Source organism: Protopterus annectens, chromosome 17.part0 (genome assembly GCF_019279795.1).
Source record: "Protopterus annectens isolate FY-2018-M chromosome 17.part0, PAN1.0, whole genome shotgun sequence".
Taxonomy (NCBI): domain Eukaryota; kingdom Metazoa; phylum Chordata; order Ceratodontiformes; family Protopteridae; genus Protopterus; species Protopterus annectens.
Genome location: NC_056751.1, coordinates 579,722,814 through 579,743,897, shown reverse-complemented (window position 1 = coordinate 579,743,897; position 21,084 = coordinate 579,722,814).

Here is a 21,084-nt window from a genome sequence, read left to right as displayed (position 1 = left end):
GCTATTCAGAAGTGGAGACATACAAGGGAACAGTTTTAGTGGCACACCAAGCTATTTTTTATTTCTATTGTCATGCAAAAATGACTAAATAGTTGAATCTAGCAAAGCTGGAAATGTGAGACTGTAGCCCACCGAAGGAGGGGAAATGGGAGGAGTAACATGGCCAGGAACTGAAACTTGCAAAACTGCTCCTTGTGAAAAGTCTTTTTTATCTCAGTAATTTGTTGACACTTTTGCAAGTTTCTTTCAGTGAATGTGTAGTACATCAGTAGGAACAACATTTGTAAAACTCAGCACATACCAGTCAATGACACATGAGCTGCAGACTCTCAAACTTGGCAGTTTTTTTCAAGAGTTCCATTGTAAGTGAATGGAAGTCTAGTCTGACAACAAATGGTAGGGCTATTTGTCCTCACAGTCTGCATTATAGGACAGATTTAGCTTTCCAAATGAATCACCATGTCTGCCCCATGAGGGCAGACAAGAGTAAAAACAAAATAAAATTAGGAATGAGTACTTATTTTGCTGAAGGCAGCTTTGGGAGGTATAGTAAATCGTGGCAAGATAAAAAATATATGTTTTCTTCATCATTTTCCCATAGTGGTCCCTTTAAAGGCTCACTGATGCTTTTCAGCTGTGAGAAACATTTCTGCAGTTTGTTTCCCACTCTCCCTCCCTGTTGGTATAGTGTTTTTATAGTTTGAGGCTTTGCAGTTTCCCGCTCCTAGTGTAAATTTGATCTGGGCCCCTCCTTCCAGTCTAGTGTCATTACCTCATTCTACCCAGTACAGGGAGAACATTTGAGAAGGCCAATCAGCTTAGTTTCTGCTACTCCTTTCTCTCTTTCCACTTAAAAAAATATCTGCTTTTACTGTATTTGTGTTTCTTCCTACTTTATTTTGCTTTTGCGTCATCTTAAAAGTACACAATTGTATTTATTACTGCTTGGTGTAACTCATTCTAAGCCTTTTAGTTTAAGCACTTGGGCTTCAGACCAGTTGTTTTACATTAAGAAGGTTTGTGGTCTGCACTGTTGTGGCAGAACAGGTAGCTTACAGCCTTCTAAGTTGGGAACTGCTGATTGAGGGCTCAGTGTCTGTTATTCTAAAAGTGTATTAATTCTGGTTTAAGCACTTGGGCTTCAGGCCAGTTATTTTACATTAAGAGGGTTCGTGGTCTGCACTCTTGTGGGAGGAGAGGCTGGACTCTGCCCTTCTGAGCTGGGAATTTCTGGTTAAAGGCTTATAGTGCCTGTATATTTGAACTGCTTCTTACTGAAATTGGTATACCTTGTTTGCTGTAGCATAGACTAGATCCAGGCCTGCTGAATTTAGCTTTGTTTGTATAACCAGAACACTAATCAAGGCATTCTTTAAAGTATTCAGTTGTATTTATTACTGCTTGGTAGTAACTTGATTAAAGTGTAGCTATCATTCTAAGTCTTTTGGATTAACCACTTGGGCTTCAGACCAGTTGTTTTACATTAGGAAGGTTTGTGGCCTGCACTGTGGTGGCAGGACAGGTAGCTTACATCCTTCTAAGTTGGGAACTGCTGATTGAGGGCTCAGTGTCTGTTATTCTAAAAGTGTATTAGTTCTGGTTTAAGCACTTGGGCTTCAGGCCAGTTATTTTACATTAAGAAGGTTCGTGGTCTGCACTCTTGTGGGAGGAGAGGCTGGACTCTGCCCTTCTGAGCTGGGAATTTCTGGTTAAAGGCTTATAGTGCCTGCATATTTGAACTGTTTTTTACTGAAATTGGTACACCCTGTTTGCTGTAGCATAGACTAGATCCAGGCCTGCTGAATCTAGCTTTGTTTGTATGCTTGTTTTTTGTTTGCTTGTTATTTCCCTGAAACATTAGTTTCACCTAAAACATGACTTTTCAGCTTCTGTGGATCCCTAGTGATATCTGCATTGCTTACTGTACTTATTTCCTTGTTTCACTTGAAAGAAAGTTACTGTTTGTCATTTTTGCATTTAAGTTACCTGTAACACATTGCATTTAATTTACCTGGCACTTGCTCACTAAGTCAGCACTAAAAAATTAAAAGCACTACACCCTCACAAACTCCCCTTGAGTACCTTGTTCCCCATTGGCCCTTTTTTCAATTATAAAGGAATTCACAATACTATTCTAGCATGTCCAAAGATCAGTTGTCAATCTCCTCTCCGGTCCAGCTGGTGAATCTGGGAATCTTAAGGCAATGTTACAACTGCCTCATGTACACAGACAACCCTCTCCTCCTCCCAACAAATTCCAACACATCTAGAGATGCAACCATATAGCCAAACTGGAGGCTAAACTCTCTCAACTCAGTACTGGCGTAACCAGTCAGGAGGAGAAGGAAAACACACTCACTACAATTCCAGTCTCACATAGACCTACCACGATAGCAAACCAAACACATAAACACATAAAAACACACTCAAAGGCTCTAAATAAAAATCTGCCTAAGCAGCAGAGACCTCCAAAGCAGACACCCAAGCAACCACTACCCCAAAACAAAACACGTGCAACACATAGCTCACAAAACCAGTGTGCCGAACAGTCACAGCCCTTAAGGCTAAACAACACACCTGATACACTTGTAATAGGTGACTCTAATGTCAGGCACACTGACGTCCCGCTCACCAGGCTGAAGGTCATGGTGAGCTGCCTGTCGGGCACTATGATCCGCCACATAACACAAGCACTCAGTTCACTCCAAGGCAAGTACAAATATGACTCAGTCATTGTCCATGCTGGTGTGAATGACCTGAGACATACCTCCCTGGACTACAAGAAAAGAGACATGGAGGAGCTCTCTGAGCATGTAGCCCAGGCTGGTATGACCCTGACCTTGAGTAGCATCTTACCCTCACCAAGAATGATGCCACAATATGAAGACAAGATGATCAATTTCAACAATTGGCTTAAGTATTGGTGTCATTCAAAGGGGATCCAATGCTTGTCAGCCTTGGATGACATGCTCGACAAGCCACGATGCTTCGCTAGGGACGGCTTGTACCTGTCTCCCCTGGGCTTTCGGATATTGGCAAAGGCTCTTGCTACCCCCATAGTGCCTTTTTTAGGCAAGGCTCAAAAGACAGACCCACCTCCATAGGTATCACAATGGATAAGAAACTAAGAGTAATGCTACTCAACGCCAGAAGTCTAAACCTCAAGATGCACGCACTCGAAACTCTCCTTAGCATGGATAACATCGATAACTGTGCAGTAACAGAAACCTGGTTCAAGGCTCCTGAGAGCACCCTAGCACTACCAGGTTATACCTCATACCATGCTTTTCGGCCCCAAAACTTGGACCGAACCAAAAAAGGAGGGGGAGTATCAATATTCGTCAAAGATACCCACACCTCCAGGTTGGTGGCACAGCACGAAGCATCAGAGACTATCAATGTGCAACTAACAGTGGGTAAAACTGCCTTCCAGTTTATAGCCTGCTACAGACCACCCTCCCAAACCCAGGAACCCCATTCGACCTTCCTGAGAACACTGGAAAATATAAAGGTCTCTCCAAACGCCATTACATTGGGCGACTTCAACTACCCAAACATAGACTGGGAGCATTACTCTAACTCCAACACCCTAGCCCAAAGGTTCCTAGAATTTATAAACTCAAATGCTATGGAACAACTTGTTACCACTCCCACAAGAGGGAAAACATACTGGACCTGATCATCACCAACATGGGGACTCTATGCTCCAGACCAGAAGTGTATCCCTCACTGGTAAGATCAGACCATAAACTAATCTCAATGGATATTCACATCCCGACCCCACCCCCTGCCCAGAAAACCACAGTAAAAAACTTCTCTAAAGCAAATTTCACACTCCTCAAAACCGAGATGGAATCCTTCAAAGCCCCTGGGCCTGTGGAAAATATGGCCCAGACCGTAGAGTCCTTTATAAACACATTCTATGAACACCTTCAGGAATGCATGGATCATGCAATCCCAAATAAAACCAAGACCCAATCCTCCAAAGGCAGACGTCCTGTCTGGTGGATCCCAGCCATAAACAAACTATACAATAGAAGGAGGAAGCTACTACATGATAGAGCAAAATCCCAAAAAGGGAAGGCATCTCTGATCAGTATTAGCAAAAAACTATGGGCACTCATAAAATTGTCTAAGGCCAGTTTCGAGAGAAAAATTGCACAGGACACTAAGGATAATCATAAGGCTTTCTTTAGCTATGTTAGGAACCTGGGTGGGAATTCCCAGATATGCTCAGAATTAGTCCAAAATGACAAAAAATACACCAAACCCACAGACATTGTCAACATCCTAGCTGACAGGTTCAGCTCAAACTTCTTCCCCCCTCCCCAACATAAGGCCAAAAAACTATCCCAGCAGAGTGCTGCCCCTGACATCTCAGATGCTCAGGTAAGAGCCGCCTCTCCAAAGCAAAAACACAGCATCAATGGGACCAGATGGTGTCCCGGGCTGCGTCCTACATGAACTCCAAGAAGAGCTAAACCCAAACATAAAACTACTGTTCAATCTCAGCCTTACTACAGGATATGTACCCAAAGAGTGGCGTACAGCAACAATGGTCCCTCTCCACAAAGGTGGTGCTTCAACGGATCCTGGAAACTATCACCCCATAAGCCTGACTAGCTTGGTCTGCAAAGTTATGGAATCATCATGGACCTCATAAATAAAGATACTGGGGACCTACAGACAATGGATCCTACCCAGTTCGGCTTTGTTAAGGGCAGATCCTGCCTCTTAAACCTGGTCGATTTCTTTGAAACAGTCATTGACGAGGGGAAGGTGGTCCACGCAGCCTACCTGGACCTCGCAAAAGCCTTCAATACAATACCCCACTCAGGCATTATAGATAAGCTCACCAGCTTAAATATAAACCCCTATGTCACTAGATGGGTTGCAAACTGGCTCAAGGACAGAACCCACATGGTTAGAATTGCTGAAGCCATGTCAGACTCCAAACCAGTTACAAGTGGCATCCCACAAGGCTCAGTCCTGGGACCTCTCTTGTTTGGTATATATTTCTTGGAGGTACAGGCCAACATGGAAGGACTGTGGCTGACCAAGTTCGTGGATGACTGCAAACTGGACGCCATAATCAACTCTCCAGCTGACACAAGCATCCTCCAAAAGGGCCTCATAGAAACAGACAACTGGTGCCAGAGCCATGGCCTCAAGCTAAATGCCAGAAAGTGTATAGTCATCCCCTTTGGCAAAAACAAAGTGCCAACAAATTACCACATAGGTGGTAATCCATTAAGTACAGAAGAAGTAATTAGGGACCTGGGGACCCAAGTTGATAGCAATCTCTCATTTGACAACCACGTGGCCAAAGTGGTTAGAAGAACATTTTATATAGCCCACCTAATCATGAAGGGATTCACATCTAGATCAGGGGAGGTCATCGTGCCTCTTTACTCATCCCTCATCAGGCCCATAATTGAGTACAATGCCCCTTTTGGGATGTACCAGACACCTGCAGCAACTGGAAAGACCCCAAAAGTACCTCACCAAGAGGATCAAAGGGCTCAAACAGATGCCATATGCTGCCCGGTTAAAGAAACTCCAGCTCTACTCAGTGGCATACCACCTGCTCAGAGGCGATCTGTGCCTGACGTATAAAGCCATGTCCAACCCAGAATTAATGGACATGCTGCACCTCAGAAAATCCAAATCCAAATCCCATCAAGCTACGCACTCGAGAGACTTGAACCTCAGCACTGAAATAAATAGGACTTGCTGGAGGGACAGATTCATAACCCAGAGGCTCCCTTCACTCTGGAATAAAATCCCAGTCCAGGTTAGGCAGAGTCCCTCATTGACTCTCTTCAAGAGGAATCTTGATGAGTGGATGGGAGATCGTAGGTTTACCCCGGGTATCACTTCTGTGTCACTGTTAGACAGAGGCACAGCATACTAACCTCGAAAAAGGGCATAGCAAAATTAATTTAAAATGGGTGGTGAAAGCCAAACACACTCTGGCTATGCTTATAAATGCCCTAGGGCAGATAGCCTAGTATGAACCTATGAACCCCGTTGGGAAAACTTTTTCTTGCTCCGTCCGATGTCAGTAAAAGTTAATAATTGCATTACTGATGGAAAACAAATACCTCAAAAATTTTCATTCGTACTGTATTCCTTGCCTAGGCCCTGACCACAATGTACCTTGTCTGTTTTGTGCTTTATTTAATCAGCCCACTATCCATTGTCATTATATTTTTGCCTCTAAATATTTCGGTTCTCAGTTTAATCATCCAGAAATGTCGTTGGTTAGCCATCTGACTACCGGGATTTCAAAAAAACACAAAGATAAAGACAGAGACAGGCTACCGAGTTCCAAAACTGCCGACGACGCTTCTCCTAAGCCAGTCACCAGTTCGCTGGTACTCAGTGAGGAGCTTTCTCAGCCCCTGATACCTGCTATTTCTGATTTGCAGGCCTCTACTGAGACCCATTCAGAGTCTGGTATGTCACGAGATGCTTCAACTATGGAACCCGCGGATGTCTCTGCCTTGGATTGGTCCAAAGCTGCTGTGCAGGCACCGGCTTCTGAGGGTGTATTCAGGCCTACAGACTTGCATATTAAACCAACGCCTCCTTCTTCATTTAGGCCTAAATCTCGAACCATGTCTAAAAAACTGACGCCCAGGCCACATGCTCAGGCCTCTATGCCTAAAAAACAAATGATAAGAATGTCTGAAGATCTTATAACTCTAATCAGGGGAGGCCAACCTCCCTCTTCTAAGAGACCTAGGACTGAAGTTGTTTATGAATCTTCTGACCAGGATTCTGATTTTTCTGATGATCTGGATTTGCCCTTATCTACTTATGAGGATTCTGATGCAGAGGACTCTATTCCCTCTGCTTCCCCTCCAGAGGATTTTTCTTTTGGTGAAACCTTACATACTCTAAGGGAACATTTCCACTGGGAAAGCCAGGATTTTTCTGATGTAAAAAAGGGGCTTAGGGATTTCTTACTCCTGCCTCAGCATAGGCCTTTAGCTATTCCTCCTGTACTAGACATTGTTGATGATGCTTTTTCAGAATCTAGCTTGGCCCCTGATTCTTTTCCTCCTGCTCCCAAAAAACCCGACAGATATTACAAGGTTCCTGATTCACACGTTCCTTTTTAAAAATCCTATTGCGGATCCAGAGACTATTTCACAGGGACCCAAGGGCATTAAGGCTTCTACTGCTAAAAATCCTACCCCTTCTGATAGAGATTCCAGGGCGCTGGATAGATGGGGTAAGAAGGTTTACACTACTGCAACCTTGGCCATTAGGGCTTTAAACTGCCAGTTTCATATGTTTAAGTATTAGCAATATGTTACTGGATTGCTTAAACAGAAAATGATGTTGATTCCTGACTGTACGGAAGATAAAGAATCACAGGATTTAATGTATTCTGCTCAACAGGTTGGAAAACATACTTTGCAATGTGCAGGGCTGCTGTTACTGGGTCTGTGCTCAGAAGGCATGCTTAGCTTAAGGAGCAATGTTTGCCTGATCATGTTATAGCTAAATTGTTGGATGCTCCCTTAAATCAGGACCGCCTGTTTTACAACAAGACTGAGGAAGTTCTTAAAAAGATGGAAGATAAAGCTAAATCTATGCAAACTGTTAAAGATTTCTTACAAGTTCAACCTCCTAGATTTAGTAGGCACTGGCCCTCTAAGAATTGGTCCTTTCCAGCCCCTTCCAGGTCTTCTCAAGCCAAACTGAGACATAGCAGAAACCCCAGGTTTCAGTCCCAGGGGACACACAAGACTAAGCAGTGGGGGGTTTCTGCACCCAAATCAGGGAGTAGTAAGACTCCCCCTATGGAAAACTGTCTCAATGACTTGCTTTTAAAACCTCCAAGCACTTCCCAACTGAATGCTCCTTTAGGCGGAAGTAATGGTCTGCAGACCAAAAACTGGGAACTCATTACCCAGGACAAATGGGTCTTAAATATAGTGCCCCAAGGATACAGATTTCACTTCCACACCTTACCAACACCAAGCGGGTGGCCAGATCTACCCCCAAATCAGTGGGCATAGGCCCAAAATCAGGTACTCTCTCTCTTAAGCATGGGGGCTATCCAATTTGTACCAGAAGAGGAAAAGGGACAAGGTTTCTATTCGAGACTTTTTCTGGTACCCAAAAAAGGCAATAAATGGCGCCCTATCCTGGACCTTTCTACTCTAAATACCTTTCTGGTGATTCCAAAATTCAAGATGCTGACTCTTCACCAGCTGCTTCCTATGCTAAGCAAAGATGCATGGTTGGCGACACTAGACTTAAAATAAGCATACCTGCACATCCCTATCAGGGAGTCTTGCAGAAGATACCTACGCTTCAAAGCAAGTGACATGCACTATCAGTTCTCTGCACTGCCCTTTGGCTTATCTTCTGCACCCAGGGTATTCACAAAGTGCCTAGCTCCACTCATTGCATTCTGCAGGCAAAGAAATATTCAAATATAGCCATACCTGGACGATTTTCTAATTCAGGCAGAAAGCCAGGACATAATTTGAATCATCTGGCCTTTGTTCAAAGGGTACTGACTTGTCTGGGGTACACCATAAATGAAAATAAATCATACCTGGTACCCTATCAACAAATTCTATTCCTGGGAGCAAGCTTGAATACAATTTCCCAGATGGCTTTCCTCACGCCAGAGAAACTGACTCATTTGACAACCTACTTCAAACAAGTGGCCACAAAAACCCAGTTATCTGCAAGGCAAATACTGCAGGCCTTTGGGTTAATGGCTTCCTGCATTCTTCTAATTCCATATGCGAGGAAACTGCAATGGTATCTCAAAAGCCTATGGTGTCAACATTCACAGGATCTAGAAACTATGATTCCTATCATATCTTGTCTATGCATAGAGTTCCTTTGGTGGACAGTGGCCTGCCACCAAAACAAGGGACTACCATTCACACTATCCCCTGCCACCCAAACCTTAACAACAGATGCATCAGACTATGTATGGAGGGGCTCACCTGGCAGGGAAGTGCATTTAGGGCAAATGGAACCCAAGTCAAATGCACCTACATGGATCCCTATCACAACACCGACACGCCACAAAGCCAACACCCAAAACACCGACAACACACAAAACCGAACACCATAACACCGACACCCAAAACACCGACACACAACACGTAAACTACACATTACACACAACTATACATGCACTAACCTTAACCCAAACCCTAACCCTAAGGTCCGACACAACCGCACACTTACCCTACCCGCACCCTAACTCACTTAACCCACCCTTAAACATATAGTCCGTCACTATCACACACTCACTCTACCTGCACCCTAACCCTAACTCACTTAACCCACCCCTAAACCTACAGTCCATCACTATCGTGCACACACCCTACCTGCACCCTAACCCTAACTCACTTAACCCACTCTTAAACATACAGGCCGTCACTATTGCACACTCACCCTACCCGCACCCTAACCCTAACTCACTTAACCCGCCCATAAAACTACAGTCCCTCACTATCCCACACTTACCTGTCCGCTCCCTAACACTAAATCCCTCACTCTATCACACACTTACCGAGTCGTGCTCACACCTTCCCATGTCGGTGCTTCATCCGTCAGGATCTCACCTTGTCGATCATCTGCGTCATCGGTCTTCTCGTCTCCTTCTTTAGAGTGTCGGCCTTCTGGCGTGTCATTGTACTGAATGCGACCCACCTACACATAAATCAAAAGGAAATGTTAGCTGTACAGAATGCTCTGACAGCCTTCAAGGACCACATTCTTCCAGGACAACTAATGGTAAAGATGGACAGCACCATGGTCATGTGGTACATAAACAAGCAGGGGGGTACACACTCTTACCCCCTCTGCAGACTAGCCATGGCATTGTGGAACACATCCTTGAGCTACCAAGTGAATCTACAAGCTCAGTTCCTGCCAGGAAAACTAAATACACTGGCAGATGGACTAAGCAGAAACCTCATGGACCCACACGAGTGGAAACTGGAACCAAGGATTTTCAACATGTTGACAAGCAAATGGGGGAGCCCAGATATAGACCTGTTTGCCTCCTCCCAGAGAACCATCAACTGGACACATTTTCAAAAGGATTCCCCACAAACTAGCGTGGAAAGTGGATGCTCTATCCTTCAGCTGGAAAAACCTATCAGTTTATGCCTTTCCTCCTCTGCCTCTGCTCTCCAAGGTACTAATAAAGATCAAACAGGACAAGCCAAGGACAATTTTAATTGCACCAGACTGGCCACGCCAACACTGGTACCCCCTCCTGTGCAGTGTGGCACACTTGGCCTCATGGCACCTGCCTCAGACGTCTTCACTGTTGTCTCAGCAGGAAATTCTGCACTCTCAGCTACAAACCCTGAACCTAGCAGCCTGGCTAATTATCTAATCTCTCCTTTACCACCCCTCAGTAAATCAGTGATGGATATAATTTTAGAAGCTAGGAGGCCTAGTACTAGAAAGTCTTATGCTGCAAAATGGAAAAGATTCTGTACCTGGAACCAATCTCAAGGGATGAGCGCAGCAGTGCCCAATTTACCTCAGATTCTACAATATTTGACTGAGATGCTTCATAAGGGCTTGTTCTTTTCCTCCATCAAAATTCATGCCTCAGCCATTTCAGCTCATTATAGCACAGAGCCTCCACTCTTCTCTCACCCATTGCTCAAGCAGTTCCTCAGAGGGGCCAAAATTTTAAGGCCACCGAGGAGAGCTCCAACTCCAGCCTGGGACCTTAACTGTCTTGGAGAAACTCACTCTTCCTCCTTTCAAGCCAGCTGCTACTGCAGAGTCAAAATGTTTTTCCTGAAAAACAGCTTTCCATTTAGCAATCACTTCTGCAAGAAGGGTATCTGAGTTACAGGCCCTTATGGCAGTGGAGACTTTCATCATCTTTCATGCGGACAGGGTGTCCCTCAGGACCAATCCCTCCTTCATGCACAAGGTGGTATCCAGTGTGGCTCTTAATCAGTCCATTCATTTGCCTACCTTCTTTCCTAACCCACAGAACAAAGGGGAACAGATACTGCACTCCTTAGATGTGCACAGACAACTTAAATTCTACTTGGACAGGACTAAACCTCAAAGGAAATCTGAACAACTGCTGGTGGCATTTGCTGCAGGGACAGAGGGGAAAGCTATTTCAAAGCAAACCATTTCAAAATGGATAGGCCACTGCATTAATTTCTGCTATAAGCATCATGGAAAACCTATCCCACAGGGCATAAGACCCCATTCAACCAGGGCTGCATCTACCTCTACAGCCTTTCTCAGGGGCGTCCCCACAAGGGACATCCTAGAAGCTTTTACCTGGAGTTCTGTACATACTTTCACCAAGCATTATCATTTGCCAATTTTCTCTAAATTCAGAGCTGGTTTTGCCACTGCAGTCTTGCAGGGCCTTATAGCTGGTCCTAATTCTATTTAAATTCCTCCTCCCAACCTTAGCTTTGGGAATCTACCCAAATGTAATGACTGCAACAGTGAAACATGAAGAACATAGTACAGTTGTGTACACTTACCATAAATGTAGATGTTTGAGTGTATTCACTGTTGCAGTCCTGGTTACCCTCCCTCCAGTCCCCTTTCTTATTTTGGCTATACCTCTATTCTTACTTACTATGCTCAAAAAGCGTTTTGGTGTATTTGCTTTTTTGTTGGAGGTATATCATTGTATTATAGATTTAATTGCTTCCCATTGGGGGGCACCTGACATCTGGGGCAAGAAAAACTGATGTAATGGTGTCGGCTGCATGTTTTATACCCCTGATGACCTGACATGTCATGGAAGAAGGAACAGCAACTGACGCAGGATCCAAGACTTTGTTAATCAGGCTGACTGAGGGCTACTGCAAGCAGATAACCCAAATGTAATGACTGCAACAGTGAATACACTCGAACATCTACATTTATGGTAAGTGTACACAACTGTACTTTTCTTTTCCCCTTTATTACAAAGGTAGTGGAAAACAGTTTCACAACACTCTCTCTTTTTTTACAGTAGCTGCTGGCATCAGTAGGACTGATTGCATATTTAAGATTGTGGGCATAGTACCTGCTAGAGTAAACTACAGATGTCTCTGTGGCTGTGCTATGTCATTCAGACAGAGATAAATCCACTGCTAAAGTATGTGAGAAGTTAAGGTTAAAAAAGGGATGGGCTTTCCCTTCCTATGATTCCAAGGCAAGGAAATGAAAGTTTTAGGCCCTCTGCTATTTGGCATATATTTCTCAGACCTTCAGTCCAGCACTTCTGACCTATGGTTAATTATGTTTTCAGGTGACTGTAAATTTGGTGTCGTTATTTGATCAACTGACTCATAATTGCTCCAACACAGCTTAGACTGAGTTAACAACGGGTAAAAGGACAATGGTCTGAAATTAAATCTAAAAAGTAGCATAGTTCATTTTGGTAAACATAAGAGTTTTACTGTATAGGAGATGCTCCCATTCAGTCAAGCACTGTTGCAAGGGATCTGGGTACTCTTGTTGATAACTTCTTATCATTTGACCATCATGCTTCCACAGTAGATCAGAGCCTTTTATCTGGTCCATCTAATTTCCAATGTCATCTCCACTGGATCCAGAGAAGTCTTAAGTCACCTTTACTCATATCTCATCCGACACATTATTAAATATAATACACCTTTTGGAATGCATTTATCTAAACATATCACACAACTTGAGAGACTTCAGAGATTTGTAACTAAAAAGATCAGCAGCTTCAAGAATCTTAGTTATCAGGAGAGACTTGCAGCCCTTTCTCTGTACTCAGTCTCTTTCATACTCCTATATGGAGATCGATGTCTAGCCTTTCTTTCCAGGAAAGATCCAATCCTGCTTGATTTCTCATTCCTTCACAGAACTAATAGTACTTCAAATACTCAGTTAAAGGAACTAGACCTTCATCAGCAGATAAATAAGATAAGTTGGTGTTATAGATTCATATCCCAACATATCCCTTACCTCCGGAACAAACTTCCACTACATGTCAAGCAGAGTAGCACCCTTGCCATCTTCAAGGTAAACCTAGATAACTGGATGGGCAGCCTCAAATTTTCTCCTAGTCTATCTTCTCTTGCCCTACGTGAACCTAAAGGGAAACTTTGAATAGTGTTTTTGGCTAGGTATGAAATGGTCTGCAGACTGATTTCCTTGCACGCCGTTCAATACCGTTAATAAAAATGGCAGCGGTTCCTGGCAACATAATATTGCCACAGAAACACTTTGATACAATTTCTGATGCTCTGCAGCAGCTTGCTTCAACATTACTTTTGCATGGCCAGCCTGCCACTTCTGCTGTCACTGCTGAAACAGTTTGTTGTCAACATAACATTACTAATGGCTCAGCCATTACAAACGGCACTTTTATGATCCCAGAAACTGCTTCTAGTTCAGTTGGACAATTTATTCCTAATAATGTCACCACAGTACCATCCCCAGACTTTAAAACTACTGCAAGTCTCCCAAGCACTACGGACATCAGCAGCTCTTCAGTTACATTGGCAAGAACGGCAATGATGCATAACATGTTGCAAATGCAACAAAACATGTCCTTTAACTCCATTTCAGAGACTCTGCAGCAGCCTTCTGCTTCATCTTCTATTCAGAAGACTACTTCCTCTCCAGTTTTACACAGACAGCCCACCATTTTTGCCGTCACAGCTCAGGAAGTTTACAGTCATAAAACCAATCTTTTTCATTGCTCAGCTGTTCATAACGGCTCACTTGCGATCCAAAAAACTGTTTCCACTGCAAACTCTACATTGCCTTCATTTACCAGAATACAGATTCCTAATTTCAGGCACATGGAAAATACTCCTTTAGTACCTCAGTTAGGAGCTGATTCTGTTCACGGACCTGCTGGATTTTACACTACTTCATCTTCTTTACCAAGCGCATTGACAGCTGCAGCTTCGGCTTCTCACATAGGAGATCAGCAAATTGCTATTGTTTTTAATAATTCCAGCAATACATCTATTGCCAATATTCCTGCTATGCAACCAGTTTCACATATTAGTGCATTGCCTTCTTCTTCTGCACCAATGCACCCATTACTACCCTAAGGACAAGCAAGACGTCTGAAAAAAGTTCAACTGCTGAATTACTACAGCCACCCACCATTGTTGCCGTGCTTCTCTGCTCACCAGGGTCCTTTCCTTTACAGCATACTGCCTCATTGACAACCACTATGGCAGGATCCATAACAGATTTGCGGTATCATTCTTTGGATCATGTTTCTGGGCATTTCTCTGCTACTACAACTCCCCCTACCAACAAAGGGGACCCCCCCTTTCCAGACATTTGAAGGATGCTGATATATTGCATGATCTGGCTGAACATCACATTATAGACTGGAATGAAGACGTAGACGCACACTTCCCATTATCTTCCACTCCTTATAATGTACCAGACTTTTCTTCTTCGTCAGCTTCTCCTCAAGTTTCACAACTAGTGAGGGATATCACTAAATGGTACAATATCTACTGGATACTACCCCCAAATCATCATATGGTTCTGCTGCTCGAGCCCCTCCAACAGGTTTCAACCAATGGCCTCCTCACTCTAGGATCATTTTTAAGCCCCTCATCCATCTTAAATCTAACTTTCAATGGCCTCTCTCACAGAAGATTATCTGGCACACCATCTTAAAACTTCTTGGTATCCATCTCAGCTCCTTATGTGCGGTATCCCATGTTGGCAGGGAGGATTATGCTGGCCTCTACTTTGAAACACATGAAGGGGCCATGGTCTTCAATACAGTTTTTATGGAGCACCAATATCAGTTTCCCTTGAGGGACTATACCATTTCTATTCTGGATGTTAATGTGTGAAAGAAGCTGTTGGGCCAGTTTCACATGGTTTACATGCAAGAGGAGGGCATACAAGCTTATTTTTCACAGCACTGTGCTGCTGTCCACACTGTTTCTAAACATCATGACCCAGATATGGACGGAATCTGGGATGCATTCTGGACAGTTTGGGTGGAACTCAATATCAAACTAGCACTCACTTCCTGGAGTTTGTTTTGTTTTGGGACAACAGGGCTTGGTTAGGTATACGGGTCAGCTCCGTTCCTGCTTCTTTTGTGTCTCTTTTGATCATTTGGTCATGAAATGCCCTCATACGCAAATGCACCAGGTGTGGGTCCACCCTTCATTTTTCCAGGAATTACCCTAATCACTGTCTGTATTGCAGTGGTGCTCATATGTGGTCAGACTGTCCTGCAGTGTTTCCCACCATGCCATTGTGAGGACAGGATCTTTGTTCTACAGAGATGCCTGGCCTGCAGCTTCCTTCCTTCCACATGAGACTTCTGCCCACACTGCCTTGCCTCCTTCTGAGACTTCCCAGCCATCTTCAGGCTCATGAATATGCCTAGTTCTACAAATCTTCCTCTACCTTCTTCATCACCAACAGTCTCAGCTCCAGCTCTTTCTTCTTCAGCTGCACCTCCTCCTGCTCCTGCTCTAAAGGACTTGTTGCCCCAGGAGGTATCACCGCCTGATGACCATGTCCCACCAGCTTTTCTGCCTTCTGTGCCAGACTCTGACGCTAATCAACACTCTCCAACCTGTACCCCACTGCCAAAGGATGCTGTGGTCAGTCTTATTGATATTGCGGACAATCCTTTCTCTCTTCAGCTTAACATTTCTGAAGATGATTCCCACATGGACATCTCTCAGTCAAAGTCTGCCTTTCTCCCACCTCGCAAGAAAAAAAGAGGGACTAAAAAGAACACGTGTTTGGCAGTTCCTGATGAATCTCCCACCACCAATGGCTAAATTCTCCCTTAGTTTTTGCAACTTAAATGGGATGATCTCCTTACCATGCCGACTTCAGGTTTTGGAAGGGAATGGGTGCAGACACTTATCTCGGATGTCATTTGCCTTTTGGACACAGGTAATCACACTGATTCTCAACTCCAGTGGGATATGCTTTGGGTTGAAGCTTCCATTTGGTCTCTGGGGTCAGACATGCATTCAGGGATTACTTTTCTGTACAGGAGAGACTCTTTGACTGTAAGAGATGTTATGTATGTGTTGCTGGGGAGGGCACTAATTGCTGATATCATTTGTGGTACTGTCTTCATTCGCTTTGTCATCATTTATGCTTTAGCAAATACTACTCAGCGTTGTAAGTTTTTTAAGTTGTTACGCCCTTTTTTATTGATCAATTGTGTTATTGTGTTTTCTGGTGACTTTAATTGTCATTTAAATCGAGGACTTTGTAGGAATGAGCGAGACATTGCATAGTTGGCTCTGATACTCCCACATACTTTCATGCACCTGTGCGGACTCACATTGATTATTGCTGCCATTCTCCCAATCTTATTTGTACAGCTCACACCTCTGGCCACTTACCATTCACTGACCATGCTACACTCTCCTTTTCCTTTGGTAAAGCGAATACTATTGCCAGGGGGTGAAGCCCACCCAGGCTCAATGCCAAGTGAATGTCCACTCCACAATGGCAGGCTGTCTTGGCTGAACTTTGGGCAGATAATCTCTCCTTATTTGACTTCTATGACTCTGTCACTCAATCGTGAATGATTTTAAGCAGAAATTACATGACCGCTACACATGCTTTGCCCAGCTATTCTACATTCAATTAAAGTGGGCCACTACTGCTGCCCATGCCAGTTTAACTTGTTCTCTAGTGGAAGGTTTCCCTGATGTTCACAGGTAATTACATCACTTATACCAGTGTCATGTCACATGGCTACGCACTAGACCTGGAACTTGGCTTATTCCTTCAAGGGTACAGCTAAACAGTTTCTCCCTTTTCTTGGAAAGGCGACCCTTCGGAAGGAAACCCTGATACAATCACTTACCACTGATGCTGGCACCAATAAGTCGGGCATTCTTGCTAAAGTACACTCTTACCTATCACATCTCTATGCGGACAAGCCACAGTTCGATACTCATTGGCCCATTCCATCTCTCCCCCTTCCTTTAAAGCAAAGTTGGATGCCCCTATCACAAAATCAGAGTTGACACACTCCATTACTCTCATGCATACTAAGCAAACTGTACCAGGGATGGATGGCATTCCTTATGCCTTCTATCGCTCTTTTACTGATTCCCAACTGGACATTCTTGTACAACTTTTTAATGAGTGGCTTCTTCATGGCATTTCTTCCTCCACCTTACTCACCATCATCCTTAAATTTATTTGGAAGAAAGGTGACAAGACCCACCTCACCAATTGGCGACTGATTTCCCTATGTAATACAGATTACAAATTGTTTGCTAAGATCCTACAGTTATGCCTTTGCTCTGTATTACATTTCATTATCAACCCGGGTATCTTTGGAATTCCTGGTCAGCCCCTTGTTGACTTACTACATGCTTTGAAATTTGCCACTGCTCATTCCTGGCAGACTAAACAATCATTAATCATTATACCCTCTTTTCTATCCTCCAGGCCTTTGGTTTTGGTCCCCTTTTTCTGCGTTGCATTACCTCCATTTACACTTCTTCCAAAATCATTCCTTATATTAATGGTTGGGAGGGGCACACAGTGTGCATGTTAAATCGGATCTGGCAGGGCTGAAGTAGCTTTCTTTTAACATTGGTTGTGGCAGCTACTTTTTATAAAGTTAGGGCAGTGTTGCACATTTCCCCTTATTCCTTTCCTTGCTTTGGAGTTCTCCTCCCTCATTTCCTTTCATATACAGATGACATCACCATTCTGGCCTCTTCCATCACACAGCTCTTTCACCTTCTACGTACCTTGTTACGGTTTCTCTCTGCTGCTGGTATATCTTTAAATTATGACAAGACCAGGGCCTTCACCCTACTTCCTTTGCCAACACTGACACACCAGGGGATTACATTCACAGACCAGGGTCTTATCATTATGTGTATCTCATATGGTACCCCAGCTTATGTACTCACATACCGCAATGATTTGTTTCACTCTACTTGTAACAAGCTCAACTTTTGGTGAACTTTTGCTTTTTCTTTCTCAAAAAAGTCTATTTGTTGAATGGAACTTTTTAAAATACTTTAGGTTACGTGTTTACTGTTTATTTATTTCCATGTCAGTGGATCACAAAATTACTTGCTACGGTTTTCACTTTTTTCTGGGGGCTAGCATTTAATTCTGTCAAAAGAAGGGTTTTGTACTCCCCGCCACAAGTGGAAGTGGCAGAGTTAAAGATGTTGAGCTTTGCGCTGGGTGTGACAAGGATGGACAGGATTAGGAGTCAGTCAGTATATTAGAGGGTCAGCTCAGGTTGAACGGTTTGGAGACAAAGTCAGAGAGGCAAGATTGCATTGGTTTGGACATGTGCTGAGGAGAGATGCTGGGTATATTGGGAAAAGGATGCTAAGGATGGAGATGCCAGGTAAGAGGAAAAGAGGAAGGCCTAAGATAAGGTTTATGGATGTGATGAGAGAGGACATGCAGGTGGTTTGTGTGACAGAGTAAGACGCAGAGGACAGGAAGAAATGGAAACAGATGATCCACTGTGGCAACCCCTAACAGGAACAGCTGAAAGAGAAGAAGTACTCCCCACCACACAAAGGGGGTTTTTGACTATTGCATCCTGTACTGTATCTGCATACCTTATGCTTGTATCCATTGCTGTGTCACTATTATTCGGCTGAAAGTCAACATCCAAGAAACAAAAGAGGCTCACCACGACCACTTAAAATTACTGTTCTTTATTCCACTGCAGTAAAAGTAAGTGCTTTCACATTGCCAGAACGCTTCTTCAGACTTCAATAACTGCTATACAAACTAGATAGCTATATATAATATTTAAATAGACACACCTAACAATGAAGTCTTCAATAATAAAACCAATTAAAAAGTTAATTAAGAAATCTTCTTTAAAAAGAAAGAACCTATAAAATACCCTCATACATATACATATATTCTGTGCATATATAGAATAGATATAGAGAAGAAAACACATACATAACTATACAAAAATGTATACAAAATATATATATATCATTTAATGTTCTATATTCTGGGGACAATTATAAAACCAACTAATGCATATGAGAGTGGGCAGCTAAGAAGGGTTTAAGAGTAACCCTTTCATTAAGACCATGCCCTTAAAACTTTGTAGTCTTATTATCCATTTATTTTCTCTTTCTTCAGTATAGTTCTTAATGTTTCCCAATCTATTGGACTTCTTTATTAACTCAAATACAGTAAATTTAAAATGATGTTAAGTGCCTTTTTGCAATATATGACAAGCTAGGGCATTTGTTTCATTTTCTTTAATAGCATAAATATGCTCCCTAACTTGTTCCCTTAAACTTCTGTTAGTTTTGCCCACATAAAAACATGAACATGTTTGGCACACAGCGACATAAACCACATCACGTGACTTACAGTCTGCATAAAAATTAAAATAATATACTTGTGTAGTATCAGGATGTCTGAAACTATTCATAGTAGACATAAAAACGCAATGATTGCAGTTCCTGCATGGGAGGGTTCCTTTTCTATCAGATTTAACCAATTCTCTACTATTATTCTCATAAGATAGTAATCTTTTCAAAGATTTAGTATTTTTATTATTCGGCTGACTTGACACTGGTGGGTAGGCTCATGACTGCTACTCAAGGTGACTTTTGGACTACAGCCTTGCATGGCAGGCGGACTACAGGCATGGCCTAGCCAGAGTTGGTGAACATCCATATTTTCCTTCTGCGACACAAGGTGTCCCAAGCTGTGATTTCCCAAACTCAGAAGGATTGGTACTTCAGTTTGCTCAATACTGGTTATGCAATCAATGCCTACCAGGACTATGATTGGCTGTACACTCATAGACTTCGACAGCGGAGATTACACTATCGCCATTTCCCCCAATGGAGGGATCTCCTCTGGAGGTGTTCCATCAACAGATTTCCGGTCAAGGGATGTTACTTTCTTCGACCACCTGATGAATGGAATTGTTTTTGGACTGATTGTTCCCGGGTTGAGGACTGTGAACATGTTTTCCTCAAGTGTCAAAGGGTGTGCCCATTTCTGGATTATATACAGCTCCATTTCCCATCACCTCTACTATTTTCTGCTTACATTGGACAAGTGTCTTTATGGCAATTATGGCCAGCTCTGGACTGATGCGGTCAAGCACATTGACTTCTTACTTGTCTATGTGGGCATGCAGGAGCGGCCTTAGGTCAGCTGGTGCCCTAGGCAAAAGGGCTCCATGGCGCCCCCCACCACACCAACACATGCACCAATCCTGATCAATCTAGACCAAATAAATACTGGAATAGTGCCTCTACTAGACTGGCGCCCTAGGTGGCCGCCTAGTTGGCCTATGTCTAAGGCCGCCTATGTGAGCATGGTATTTGCCAACACCCCCCTAAGCCTGTACATAAGTTATCCCACTCATGAGCACATCGTCACACTGCAAACTTCATTTTTACTCTGTGCTTTTATACTGTGAATTCATTGCACCATTCCAAGCTTCTGACAGGGCAAATAATCCAATATATTCACAGCAGTCTTTGAAACTATTTAAATGCAAATCGAATATTTGTTATTTTTACACACACAGACACGCACTATACATATATATATATATATATATATATATATATATATATATATATATATATATATATAAAACAACTTTTGATGTTAATGGCTTTGCATTCTACCCTGAATATTTAAGTGGTTTACACAACTACAGTGCAATTGTTGTCTTTTCAGACCCAAAGCTTTTAAAGTTTCTGTCGACATTACGCTACATTATGCATCAGTCTGTAACTTAAACTCAGTACTTTATTAAACCTGAGGTTTTGCCTTACTTCAATCATGTTTTATGATCGTAATTGCTGTCTACATGGTATCAGCTCATTATACATTTATTGTGCTTTCAAATCACTCCTTTTCATTTTTCTGCTCAGCACAAAAGTTCTTTAGCTGAACAGACTTTTCTTTTACACATCTTTGGAAAGCAATTCTTACCTTATCTTATACACAAGAGATTATATGCAGGGCATTTCTTAATTTATTTCTTACTGCTGCTCATAAAACTCAAGGCTTTAGTTTCAACTGTACTATAAGTACTGTACGTCATGAGCCCTCCATTTGCCACCATTCCTTTTA